General features: G+C 39.8%; 1 non-coding gene across 1 annotated transcript; it reads left to right on the top strand.

Moving 5' to 3' along the window:
• Positions 1–14,633: 14,633 nt before the first annotated feature.
• LOC113564703 lies at positions 14,634–14,812 on the top strand. Its single transcript, XR_003408250.1, has one exon. It is a non-coding gene; the product is annotated as a 5.8S ribosomal RNA (ribosomal RNA).
• The last annotated feature ends 202 nt before the right edge of the window (positions 14,813–15,014 follow it).

Here is a 15,014-nt window from a genome sequence, read left to right as displayed (position 1 = left end):
AATAAGTGCGTCTTACTCAAAAACAATATTCACAACTGGACTATCGATTAATAAAGGAAATGGCTTTATATTGATACTACTGATACACGCCGACACGTGTGAAGATACCTCCCTACCATGACAATGCTACTTAAAATATTTACATTGTCCCTTGGCCAAGTTCAAAATAACTCTACCACATATTTAAGAAAGTGTTCAACATAAGTACTCGACAAACCATTAAATCTATTTATTCACAATTCATTCTTTTTCAATATATCTTCAATTATAATTCCATTTATATAAATTCAGTTTAATAAGCGGTTCCACTAAATCTCTTTCAAAAAATAACAAATTTTAACCTACTCATAATTATCCTAGTCATTCTCTAACTCTTCATTCTCGTTTATATTTAGTGAGTACAATAAAGTATATAAAAGTAAAGTATAAAGCAAATAGTCATATAGGTAATTGAACATAAAATTATTAAATATAGTTATATAGTTTAGTCAAATGCAGATCTTATTTTATTTAGACGTTCGAGTGGTATTTTGTAGAATTTTAATATAGGTAATTCATAATAAGGTTTTTTATCATTGTTGTTTGGTAGTACTCACGACCTTAAATATCCACTACATGATGTGCGTAAAGTTGGGCCCAAGTTCACGTTGACATTGTCGAGCTGTAGGTCAAACTTTAAAGGTTCTAGTTTAAATTCCTATTCAAATGCCAAAAGTTCCATCGATCTGCGAGTATTTAATTCATTATTAATCGCAATACAAAAGAAAATCAAGAATCAAAACAAAACACGAAATATAACTGCAGCACTGCCGCGATAAGACCTTAGGAAACCGCTGGCTGCTACACTGCGCTGCGATAAGACGGAATCACGAAGTTAGACCTCCGTTGGTCATAGGAGATGATCTTCACTACGTAACGTTGATGATGTCCAAATATAATTAAATCTGATCCGGTCGTCTAAACTTCTGCACAGCTGAATAATCTGGATGAGCTCTAGCCTTCCAATATATTTGGCCAGTTATCATTCGGCAGGTGGCCGGTTGCGTAACTTTTTGGCTGAAGGTTATGCCGCCTCGTGGCCTCTTCTTGGAGCGAACTGGGTTTAAACCATGAGCTGATGCGGGGGGTCGACGAGACGGGGGTAGTCGGCTGTAGAGCAACCAAATGCTCTGATATAGGCCTGGCCTTCCTTACGCCTTGGGGTCGAATCTCTTTGCCATTTTCACACTAATCGCACACGGAAATTTATTGAAATATACCACTCTTGTTTTTATGAGGTTTGATATATATAACTAAATTATATTTCCACGTGTATGTGCAGCTTAAATGGGCAGCGTCAAAAATTGTGAGCGTTCGCCACGAGGTTTAATCCGATAATGAATTAAGCTCTGGGAAGCTGCATGCTGGTGGTCGCTGCTATAGCTTTTCTTTTTCCTAACTGTACAATCGTACGATCATATTCTGTCCTGATTGGTCTGAGACAATTCTCTCACTTTTTGGGCTACACAATAGCTGCTATAATTTGGGCGAGGGTGTCTTGAAGAGTTATTGCAGTGTAAAGTTAAGTTGGTCACTACACCCACAGATACGGGTAACGAGACTAATTTAAGGAAGCCTTATCTGAAGAAACTACTTGTTTTCTAGCTTGTATATCCTTCAAATGGAATACTCCTAATTTCTTTCCTCTCTCATCCTCTAATTCATAGTAGTACGAGCTACGTTTCTTATAAACTTTAGCTGGGATAAATACGGGTGCCTATAAATAAAAAATAAACGAAATCGCCGTTTGTAAATTCTATCTGCCGAGTGCGTAGGTTGTATCTATTCGCGTTTTCTTCATGGGATCGGTTTAGGTTCAGTTTAGCTTGCCGTCTCTGCAGTTCTAAAGCCTCCGGATAGATAACCGAATATCGTCCGCTAACATATTTAGAGTACGCAGGAGACTATAGTCCTTGCCGTTAAGGATCATATTTTGTCCAAATGTCAGAAAGTAAGGGGACGAACCTGTGCTTCTATGTAACGACGCTCTTAAAGATCCGCTAATAGCGTCTAAGTTGTCATCCCAATTTGTGTGATCTTTCCCTATATAAGCTCTTACAGCGGCTAACACCGATCTGTTAAGTCTTTCACTCGCGTTAGCCTGTGGAGAATATATGGCTGTTTTTGCCGTTATCTGAAAGTATTACTTCTGGAACGCCAAACGTATAGAATATAGCCCCCTTTAAGAAATCACAGATTTTAGGAGCGGTGAACTTCTTAAGAGGTAACAAAAAGTGGAAACGGGTGTTATGGTCAACAACAATCAACAAACCTATGTAAATTTTTTTTGTGCGAGGGTATGGGCCTAAGAGGTCCATATATCATTTTTGGAATGGCCTGTCTGAGGTTAACGGTTTACCCATTGGCGGTTTTAGAACAGTGTTTGGTACGACAAATTACACAATTAGATATATAGTTGCGTAACCATACAAGGCCAAAATAAATATCTTTTTAGTTTTTCTACAGTTTTACTCATGCCACAATGAGATGAACTTGGTGCATCATGAGCCTGAAACAATATATCGGGTACTAAAGCCGAAGGTATCCATAGTTTCCATGGATTTTCTTGCTTTATATCGTCAGATACAAAAGTAGTTCTTTTGTAAATATATCCATCCCTGATTTGTTGATCGGGAAATCTTGATTGATTGTTAGATATTGTCTTTATTAAGTCCAAGTATTCCGTGGATTTGAAATGTGGAGAATCTACGCCAACTATGGGTCCATTTTAACAAAATTCATCGATGGCTGGGTCGTTCTGTCTGGATAAGGTGTCTGCAACGATGTTCTGAGAACCGCTACGTTTTATAGTGAACGTAAACGCTCTCAACTTCACTGACCATCAATTTGTTATTTCTTTTATAACGGCAAGACATTCTAATTCGGAAACTGAATAGTTACGTTGTGCGTTGGACAATTTTTCGGACATATACGAAATCGGAAGTTCTACTCCATCTCGTTCCTGAGCCAGTACGCAACCAACACCAAAAGAGCTGGCGTCACACAACAAAATGAATTGCTTGGAAAAATCTGGTGTTATGAGAATTGGTGAGGCAGTAAGACATGATTTCAAGTTTTCAAAAGCGGTTTGAGCCTCTTCGTTCCATTCAAGCGTATTCTTATTTTTAAGATGTTCCGTCAAAGGGAAACTTTGGCAAAGTTTTCTACAAACCGTCGGTACCATCCCGCTAATCCTAGAAATCCCCGCCACTAGAAAATCGAAGTTGGTTGTTGAAATTCTGCTATCGCTTTACGATGCCGTCTATATGAGGTAGAGGATATGCGTCCCGCTGAGTAACCTTGTTTACCTCTCTAGAATCAAGACATAGACGGTTCTTGTTTCCTTTCTTCACTAACACGCAATTACTGCTCCAAGCGCTAGTTGACTCTTCGATAACATCTAAGGCTAGCATGTTATCCACTTCAGCGAACATCAGCTTTTCAATGGCAGGTGAAACTGGCCAATGCCGTTGTTTAACAGGACTCGCATTTCCTACATCAATGCTATGTGTGGACAAGGTAGTACGACCTAAACCTTCGGAAGCAAAGGATGGAAATGTTTTTTTAATACTGTCTCCAGCCGAAGTCTTTCTCCTTCGTTCAGCTCATGATATTTTGGAGAATCTTCATCATCGAAAGTACCGATGTCTAATTCAGCAATGGTCGCATTGCTCGTAACTTTATTTAGTAATCCTTTTGCCAAAAATCAATGCCTAAATATACATCCTGTTGAAGTTCTGGTATTATAAATAATTCAAGATTGTCTATCGTATCTCAATACTTAATGGAAGTTATAAGTTTTGACACTACTTTGCTTTTTGTTCCGTTCGCAGCGCGAATTTCGCCAGAACATTTTTTTACGTTGTTGTGTTTAAGGAAGTTCTGAGCAGCTAATCCGCCAACACAACTTATTGTTGCTCCAGAATCTAATAAAGCCTTGTAAGTTTGACCCTCTATATTGATATATATCTTTGGTCAGAGCTAAGTACTATAGCGGAAATAAGTTTCTGTCGGTCACGACGAACCTTCTTCCAAAATTCTCTCAATCGGCTAGTGGATCGTCTGGGTTTTAAATGAGTCCCTATACTATCTACTTTACCAAATATTTCTCTACGCTTATTATTGTAATTTTATATTAGTTTGGCAAATATCTCCCTTCCGCCTTTTTGTCTTTTGAACTTCGCGGCTATGTACAGACATACAGACATATGTACAGACAGCTATGTCGTATCTGACAATGCTATACATAATTTGAAAGGTCTTGACATAACCTACGAAACGACGCTATGCATGATTAGTTTGGATATTGCGTTCAACAGTTATAGACGTGTGAACATGGAGTTCACTAACGCCGAAATTCGCGCTATTTTAAAGTTTTCCTTCGTTAAAGGCAAATCCGCTAGAGAAACGTTCCGTGAGATTAATGGTGTTTTGGGGGATGGTACTCTATCACTTCGAACCGCGGAGGAATGGTTTCGACGATTCAGAGCCGGTGAAAACGACACCATGGATAAGCCAGCCGGCGGAAGACCTGTGACGACAAATACCGATCAAATACATCGATCATGGAATACATCGAGTTAGACCGGCATGTGGCATCTCGTGACATCGCCCAGGAGATGGGAGTTAGTCACCAAACCATTTTAAATCATCTGCAGAAGGCTGGATATGATTTGACGCAAAAAACCTTCTGGACCGAATCAACGCCTGCGATATGCTGCTGAAACGGAACGAAAAATGACTGGCGACGAAAAATGGATCACATACGACAATATCAAGCGAAAACGGTCGTGGTCGAAGGCCGGTGAATCGTCCCAAACAGTGGCCAAGCCGGGATTGACGGCCAGGAAGGTTTTGCTGTGTGTTTGCTGGGATTGGAAGGGAATCATCCACTATGACCTGCTCCCATATGGCCAGACGCTTAATTCTACCATCTACTGCGAACAACTGGACCGCTTGAAGCAGGCGATCGACCAGAAGCGTCCAGAATTGGCCAACAGGAAGGGTGTAGTGTTCCACCAGGACAACGCCAGACCACACACTTCGTTGATGACTCAGAAGCTACGGGAGCTCGGATGGGAGGTTTTATCGCATCCACCATATAGCCCGGACATAGCGCCAAGTGATTACCACCTGTTCCTGTCCATGGCGAATGCCCTTGGTGGTGTAAAGTTGAACTCAAAAGAGGCTTGTGAAAAGTGACTGTCCGAGTTCTTCGCAAATAAGGAGGGGGCTTCTACGAGGGAGGTATTATGAAGTTGCCGTCTAGATGGAAACAGATTATCGAACAAAACGGCGTATATTTGAACTAAATCCAATCACTGTAACACTTTATATAAAGCATTGAATAAAGAGCAAAAAAGCGGAAGGGAGATATTTGCCAACCTATTATATGTAAGGGTATAAAGGAAAAATGAATATCAGGCTGACCTAAAGGTTCTATCTCCAGAAATTCACGGGCTTCAGTGATTGATTTAGACTTAGTAACTTCTGAATCTACGGAAGTATCTTGTTGCTCACAGAAACATCTTTTTGTCGGTTTCCCAGATTACAGTTTGGACAAGTCGGCTTGTATTTTTCTTTAAGTCCGCAACCGTAATAATTATTTTAGCATCAAATCTGTGGCCTTGTTTGTCACAAATCCAACAAGTTGTGGTATTTCGACGTTGAATTTGGTTTACTTCTTCACCTACTCTTAGTAAACCTGTTTCCTCTTCTTCGGTGGTTAATTCTGCTACGCAGGAGCGATAGGGTTTTGGCTTAAACGTCCTGAGATTGTTATAAAACTGTTCATGCCTGCGCACTTCGTATCGGAGTTGTGTTCTGTTTGGGATTTTAAGATGCAGCAACTCATGCAGCAACTCAACTAATTGTGCTTCGGAAACTCCATTTTGCAGTCTGTCTATCAACCGTTCCATGGTTTCCTGGAAATCTTCAAATGCTTAATTTTCTCCTTGCTTGCGTTTTCGGATTCCCTCCCAAATGTCATAATCTGTCTCTATATCTTCGAATCTCTTCCTAAATACGCCACAAAATGTGTTCCAATCGAAATTTTGATTGTTTCGATGAAACTTCCAATATCAATCGCTTGCTTTTCCTGCAACCAGAAGGTACAAATGGTCACATAAAAGTCCATAATCATTACCTAGATTTTGTTTGGTAAGTGAGCATATCCTGTAAATGAATTCATGCTTGTTTTGCCATTATCGAACTTTAATACCCATTTTTGAATGATTCCTGATACTTTTTCCGGGCTAACATATGAGCTAACATATGAGTACTAAGAGCCATACTGGAATTCGTTGGAGGTTCTGTTAAGATCCTATCCAAATTTCCTCTGTAAGTAGTTCTGGTAGATACTCCTCGTCTAGGAGGTGTACCTCGGATCCTGCCTGATCTGGTATTTCTCCTTAATGGGAAAATATCATTATTATCTTAACATTCGCTTACGCCGGATGTGCCAGCTGTTGCAGCATCTAATTCAGCGAACAGAGTGTTATTAGAGTGAGATAAATTCTATTCGTTGCAATCTGCATTGCAAATTGGACATGTTTGTGTACGTTTTAAGTGATTTATAATGCACTTTTTATGAAATGTATGCCTGCACGATGTTGTTGCTGACAAAACGGTTGGTGCTAAGATTTCTTTACATATGGCACAGCTATTTTCAACGCCTTGTGAAACTTCAACTGCATTACCTGCACTATGCTTGGCTGCCATATTATTGTTGTTAAATGTTGTAATTATTTGTTTTGTCTTTCTTTATGTCGATCACTTCTATCAGCATCTTAGTTGTATCTCTATTTGTTAGTGGATTGTAGCTGGTCTATTGCCTCATGCTTTTATTTACTTGAAGATCGGACAATATACGGACTTATTGAAGTGTAAGTATAATGTATTCCAAAAAAATCAATTGTAAATAAAGTTGAGTAAAGAAACGTATGGTGATGAGCTTCTGTGGATTCGAAACAGTTCCACTTGGTCGATCACTTCTTTTTCAAATTAAATCGCATGTTCCTAAGTTTTACTATCCCTTCCAAATAGATGCTCTCAATCCAATATGTTAATTTATTGGAATTAGTTATATTGCGTTTTAACTGTGGATGGATTACTTTAGAGCTAAGTGTGCTATAACAAGTTAAGGACTTGTCGGGCTTCACGTCTGGGCGCCAAAACTGTGTATATATCTTCAATTATAATTCCATTTGTATAAATTCAGTTTAATAAGAGGTTCCATTAAATCTCTTTTACAAACTAACAAATTATCCTAGTCATTCTCTAACTCTTCATTTTCGTTTATATTTAGTGAGTAAAATAAAGTATATAGAAGTAAAGTATAAAGCAAATATTCATAAGTAATTGAATATAAAATTAGCAAATATAGTTATATAATCTTTTGTCAAATGCAGATCTTATTTTAATTTAATTTAAATTCCTATTCAAATGCCAAAAGTTCCGTCGATCTGCGAGTATTTAATTCATTATTAATCGCAATACAAAAGAAAATCAAGAATAAAAAAAAAAAACACGAAATGTAACTGCAGCACTGCGATGAGACGCGATAAGACCTTAGGAAGCCGCTGGCTGCTACACTGCGCTGTGATAAGACGGAATCACGAAGTTAGACCTCCGTTGGTCATAGGAGATGATCTTCACTGCGTAACGTTGATGATGTCCATATATAATTAAACCTGATCCGGTCGTCTAAACTTCTGCACAGATAAATAATCTGGATGAGCTCTAGCCTTCCAATATATTTGGCCAGTTATCATTCGGCAGGTGGCCGGTTGCGTAACTTGTTGGCTGAAGGTTATGTCGCCTCGTGGCCTCTTCTTGGAGCGAACTGGGTTTAAACCATGAGCTGATGCGGGGGGTCGACGAGACGGGGGGGTAGTCGGCTGTAGAGCAACCAAATGCTCTGATATAGCCCTGGCCTTCCTTACGCCTTGGGGTCGAATCTCTTTGCCACTTTCAGACAAATCTCACACGGAAATTTATTGAAATATACCACTCTTGTTTTTATGAGATTGGATATATATATAACTAAATTATATTTCCACGTGTATGTGCAGTTTAAATGGGCAGCGTCAAAAATTGTGAGCGTTCGCCACGAGGTTTAATCCGATAATGAATTATGATCTAGGAAGCTGCATGCTGGTGGTCGCTGCTATAGCTTTTCTTTTTCCTAACTGTACAATCGTACGATCATATTCTGTCCTGATTGGTCTGAGACAATTCTCTCACTTTTTGGGTTATACAAAAGCTGCTATAATTTAGGGCGAGGGTGTCTTGAAGAGTTATTGTAGTGTAAAGTTAAGTTGGTCACTACAGCATATGGTATATTATTGGATAAAATAATAATTTTTTTATTCATAATATTAAAAAATTTATATGAAAAACATTATCTCACAATTGGATGTGAAAAACGAAGAGAAATATTTTCTTTTTCGATCAAGTAATACTGAGAAATGTCTAGCATAAAAAATTGAATTATTTTTCATCTAGAATTGTCTCTTATTAATGATTCGGAAATAGAAAAAACTTGGGTATGTTATTATTCTTCGTTGGTTCGCTTAATGGAAAACACTTTGCTACAAGAAATAATTTAATAAAATGTTTTTATCATTATATATAAAGAATTAATGGCAAGAAAAGTTATATACAACCTCAACTCATATGGGACTACCCCCTGAATATAAGCATATTAATTAGGGGTAGAAAAGAAACTAACAAGGATTTTCTTAGTAGCGGCGAGCGAAAATAAAACAGTTCAGTACTAAGTCACTTTGTCTATATGGCAAATGTGAGATGTAGTGTATGGAGCGTCAATAGTATGAGAAATTAACGCATAGAGGGTGCCAGGCCCGTATAAAGTTAATGATTACTAGATGATGTTTCCAAAGAGTCGTGTTGCTTGATAGTTCAGCACTAAGTGGGAGACCGATAGTAAAAAAGTACCGTGAGGGAAAGTTGAAAAGAACTCTGAATAGAGAGTTAAACAGTACGTGAAACTGCTTAGAGGTTAAGCCCGATGAACCTGAATATCCGTTATGGAAAATTCATCATTAAAATTGTATTATTTAAATAATATTATGAGGATAGTGAGCATTTTTTCCATATAAGGACATTGTAATCTATTAGCATATACACAATGTATCATAAAATATAACTTATAGTTATAATTTTATAATGGCATAATTATCATTGATTTTTGTGTTTATTATATGCACTTGTATGATTAACAATGGAGGTCTAACATATGTGCAAGTTATTGGGATAATAGCGTAATTAACTTGACTAATAATGGGATTAAATTTTTAACTATTTATAGCTAATTAAAACAATCCCGCGGCGTTCTATATAGTTATGTATAATGTAAATTTATATTATTTATGCCTCTAACTGGAACGTACCTTGAGCATATATGCTGTGACCCGAAAGATGTTGAACTATACTTGATCAGGTTGAAGTCAGGGGAAACCCTGATGGAAGACCGAAACATTTCTGACGTGCAAATCGATTGTCAGAATTGAGTATAGGGGCAAATTAGATCCGTAACTTGGGGATAAGGATTGGCTCTGAAGATTGAGATAGTCGGGTTGGGAAACAATAACATGGATAATGTGCTCGTTCTGGGTAAATAGAGTTTCTAACATTTATGTTAGTTACTTGTTCCCCGGATAGTTTAGTTACGTAGCCAATTTTGGAACTTTCTTGCTAAAAGTTTTAAGAATACTATTTGCGTTAAACCAATTAGTTCTTATTAATTATAACGATTATCAATTAACAATCAATTCAGAACTGGCACGGACTTGGGGAATCCGACTGTCTAATTAAAAAAAGCATTGTGATGGCCCTAGCGGGTGTTGACACAATGTGATTTCTGCCCAGTGCTCTGAATGTCAAAGTGAAGAAATACTGCACGCAGTTCCCATGGGCAAAAACGCTATGGAAGTGGATAATGTGGCTTTGCCACTTCTAAGAAAAATGGTTGGAAAACGCTGGTGCCTAAGAAGAATGCAGGCAAGCGCAAGGAGCCACCAAACGTAGGCACGACTGTAAGCCCCAAAGTTCCCAAGGTACTAAAACTCATAAAGAAGAAGAAGACCACTGGCAGCTCCAGTGAAAGTGAAAGTGAATCTGACAATGAATCCGCGGAACCAGGTGAGGTACGACAGTTCACCGTGCCCCAAAATAAAAAGACAGCTAAGCTGACCAAAGTCAATGAGGTCAGCGATGCTAAGATGCTGCTGTCAAACACCAACCGATTCGCTGCACTGCCTATCGAAGAGATAGGTCGAAGAGAGATGTTACTAAGGAACCAGCTATACCAGTGGAGGCCGCTGTACCCAAGCCCCCTCCAATCATAATACCTGGGGTGCACACCATCGCAGACATGCTAGCTGACCTTGGAGAAGTCACCGAGCCAGGTAGCTTCGGTTACAATGCTACCGGAGGAGGTAGCGTAAGAATTATGCCGAAGTTCAATGACCTGGTGCAGTGCTACCGCTACCAGCCTTTCGGGCATACCAAGAGGTACTGCAGACTGCAGTACACTTGCGTAAAGTGCGGTCAAGGGCATGCCTCTATCGAGTGCACTAAGGACAAAGACGCTCCTGCTACATACGGTAACTGCGGGGAGGCGCACACTGCGTCATACCAAGCCTGCCGTGTATATATCGAGGCCAAGAAGAGGGCTTCCCCCAAGCCAAAAGCGAAGGCAATGACTCCACCGCCGAAAGAGGGCCATACACCACCAGCGACAACCAACAAAGCCAAATACTCTGGCTTCTGCTACGCTGACGTCACCAGGGGAGGATACCCCCAGCAACAGCAACCCAAACACATCTTCAACCAACAAGGACTCTTTGACCGGGAGGCAGCGTTGGAGGAGAGAATAATGGGGCGCATGGGGCACATGATGGACTCAATGTACGCCTAGTTTAAAGACATGGTGATGACCATGTTCTCCTGCCAGAGAACCATGCCATGAACACTCCAATATTAATCTGGAATGCATAATAACGGCTTGGCGAGGAACAAGCCAGAAGTGGAGCTTTACTTGAAAACCAACCAGGTGGATGTGATGCTGGTCAGCGAGACCCACTTTACAACAAGGTCTCCCTTCAAAATCCCTGGCTACGAAGTGGTCAACGCCTTGCACCCGGCGGACAGGATCAGAGGTGGAGCCACAGTAATCGTGCGAAGTGGGCAAAATTTGTATCGCGGCAGCATACTTGCCTCCGCGTTACACAATTAGCCATGCCGAGTTGTCATTGCAGCTGAAAAACTTGGGTCCCAAATGTCTTATTGGCGGAGACTTTAATGCCAAGCACACATGGTGGGGCTCCAGGATTGTCAACCCCAAGGGCAGCACTCTGCTGAGGTGCGTCAGAGAGTTGGGCTGCAATCTGCACACAACGGGAGAGCCGACATACTGGCCCAGTGACCGTAACAAAATACCGGCCCTCCTTAATCTAGGCATCAGTAGAGGCATCGACCCGGCGAAAAAATCTACAGTTGGGTGCTACGGGTTGTGCTCTGACCACAGCATGGTCAGGATACTACTTAGGACCTCCTTCCTAAGGACTCCCGGAGGCACCAAACTGATCAGGCCAAATACCGACACAACTGTGTTTAAAAGCTGGCTTGAAGAAAACGTTGACCCACATCCGGCTATCAGCACTGGAGGAGACATTGACGATGCCGTTGCTAGCCTTACTGGCAAAATCCACTAGGCGGCAAGGTTGGCCACACCCACACCTCGTACCAATAGTGGGAGACTCCAAGTGACCCGCAGGGACAACCATCTATGGTCGACTGAACTGGCGTCGATGGTATCGGAGAAAATGAGGCTGATGAGAGTCTGGCTGGCAGTCTAGCAGAGCTCCGTCTGACAAGAGGCCTACAACAGAGCCTGTAAGCAGCTCAAACAGATGCTTCATGACTCCAGAAGCAAGGCGCTCGAGGCGGATGCGTTTGCCGACCATTTGGAAACCAGTTTCCAGCCATTCGCCCTATGTGATGACGAAGACGTTGAAGAGACGAAGCAGTTCGTTGACGCAGCCTGCCTGATGGACCTGCCTATCGCAGAGATAGGTAGTCAGGAGATTCTGGATGAGATTTCGTGCTTGAAGCTCAAGAAATCTCCTGGCCATGACAAATGCCGCTCCATGACATGGCTCCTGGGCAGACGAAGCACGCTACCCACTAGATACAAACTACTGCTCTACAAAGCCATCATAAAGCCGGCTTGGACATACGGCATTGAGCTGTGGGGCACTGCCTCTTCTACAAATATCAAAAAACTACAGAGAGCAGAATGCCGCATTCTAAGATTTATCCTCAACTGTCCTTACTACGTGAGGAACACAACAATCAAAAGGGAGCTCAAAATGCAAAGTGTCGCCGAGGAATCCAGGAAAGCTAGCATGAGGCACCTGGAGAAGCTGGAGAACCACCAGAACCAACTTGCTGTCAACCTCCTTGACAACAGCCTACAGCGCAGAAGACTCCGAAGAAACCATCCACTTGACCTAGCTTTCCGGGTTCCCTAAAGGAATCCTCTGATGACCCTAGCTAACAAATATAAGATTGCCTAGGGAATCTACATAACCGCCAACGTACCACATAATTTAATTGATTGACCTCCTGGGCAGATGTAAATAAAGATACTGTAATATAAAAAAAAAAAAAACACGGACCAATTGGAGGGCAAGTTTGGTGCCAGCAGCCGCGGTAATTCCAGCTCCAATAGCGTATATTAAAGTTGTTGCGGTTAAAACGTTCGTAGTTGAACTTGTGCTTCATACGGGTAGTACAACTTAAAATTGTGGTTAGTACTATACCTTTATGTATGTAAGCGTATTACCGGTGGAGTTCTTATATGTGATTAAATACTTGTATTTTTTCATATGTTCCTCCTATTTAAAAACCTGCATTAGTGCTCTTAAACGAGTGTTATTGTGGGCCGGTACTATTACTTTGAACAAATTAGAGTGAAATAAGACCACTGTTCTGCTTTCATTGGTTTTCAGATCAAGAGGTAATGATTAATAGAAGCAGTTTGGAGGCATTAGTATTACGACGCGAGAGGTGAAATTCTAGGACCGTCGTAAGACGAACTTAATGTTTTCATTAATCAAGAACAAAAATTAGAGGTTCGAAGGCGATCAGATACCGCCCTAGTTCTAACCATAAACGATGCCACCTAGCAATTGGGTGCTCTTATGGGCAATTATGGCTCTCTCAGTCGCTTCCCGAGAAACCAAAGCTTTTGGGCTCCGGGGGAAGTATGGTCACAAAGCTGAAACTTAAAGGAATTGACGGAAGGGCACCACCAGGAGTGGAGCCTGCGGCTTAATTTGACTCAACACGGGAGAACTTTCCAGGTCCGAACATAAGTGTGTAAGACAGATTGCTAGCTCTTTCTCGAATCTATGGGTGGTGGTTCATGGCCGTTCTTAGTTCGTGGAGTGATTTGTCTTATTAAATAGATATTAAATAGATATCTTCAGGATTATGGTGCTGAAGCTGATATAGTCCTTATTCATGGTGGCAGTTAAATGTTTATTGTGTTTGAATGTGTTTATGTAAGTGGAGCCATACCTGTTGGTTTGTACCATTATAAGGACACTAGCTTCTTAAATGGACAAATTGCGTCTAGCAATAATGAGATTGAGCAATAACAAGTCTGTGATGCCCTTAGATGTCCTGGGCTGCACGCGAGCTACAATGAAAGTATCAATGTGTATTTCCTAGACCAAGAGGTCCGGGTAAACCGAACGTCTCCGGACGTGATGACTGTGACGCCTTGCGTGTTACGGATGTTTCGCAAAAGTTAACCGAACTTGATTATTTAGAGGAAGTAAAAGTCGTAACAGTCTTTCCGTAGGTGAACCTACGAAAGGATCATTATTGTATAAAATCCTTACCGTTAATAAAAATTTGTTATAATACAAATACATTTTGAATTTACCAAAATTACTTACCAAATTAAAAAATTTACCAAATTGTATTATTTACCAAATGGATTATCAAATTTACCAGATTACCAAATTTACCAAATTACAAAAGCAAAGCGCATGATATGATATGATTATAGAACAAAACGATTCAATTTAATCAAAATAAAAATAAAAATATATAAATATATATTAAAATAAAAGTTAAAATCAAAATAAAATGAAAATGGGTTTTTATTTATATGTGGCTTTGGCAACCTCAAAAGATTTTAACATTACAAACATTACACGCGTTGCGTGTATTATTGTATTGTATGTATTGTTCATCTTAGTTATGAGCATACGTTGTCTAATGCAACAACCTAAAATATACAATGTTGCACGTGGTACCCATCAGGTTAATGTTTTATATAAATTGCGCTATGTATCACCCAAACATAGTTAAATATAAACCGTAAATAACCAGATTATATGATACATAATGCTTATATGAAACTAAGACATTTCGCAGCATTTATTTTAGGTATAAAAATACATTTATTGTAGGAATTGATATATGCTAGTAAAATGGTGTATTTTTAATTTCTTTCAATAAAAACAAAATTGACATTATATAAAAATTAATTATAAAACTCTAAGCGGTGGATCACTCGGCTCATGGGTCGATGAAGAACGCAGCAAACTGTGCGTCATCGTGAGAACTGCAGCACACATGAACATCGACATTTTGAACGCATATCGCAGTCCATGCTGTTATGTACTTTAATTAATTTTATAGTGCTGCTTGGACTACATATGGTTGAGGGTTGTAAGACTATGCTAATTAAGTTGTTTATAAATTTTATAAGCATATGCTATATTATTGGATAAAATAATAACTTTTTTATTTATTCGATATTATTCAATATTAAAAAATAAATATGAAAAACATTATCTCACATTTGGATGTGAAAAACGAAGAGAAATATTTTCTTTTTCGATCAAGAAATACTGAGAAATGTCAATGATGTT

The sequence above is a fragment of the Drosophila erecta genome, unplaced genomic scaffold (assembly GCF_003286155.1).
Source record: "Drosophila erecta strain 14021-0224.00,06,07 unplaced genomic scaffold, DereRS2 tig00000329-arrow-arrow-pilon, whole genome shotgun sequence".
Classification (NCBI taxonomy): Eukaryota; Metazoa; Arthropoda; class Insecta; order Diptera; family Drosophilidae; genus Drosophila; species Drosophila erecta.
Note: the sequence above shows the minus strand (reverse complement) of the source record. Positions and strands in the feature narration are given on the sequence as shown.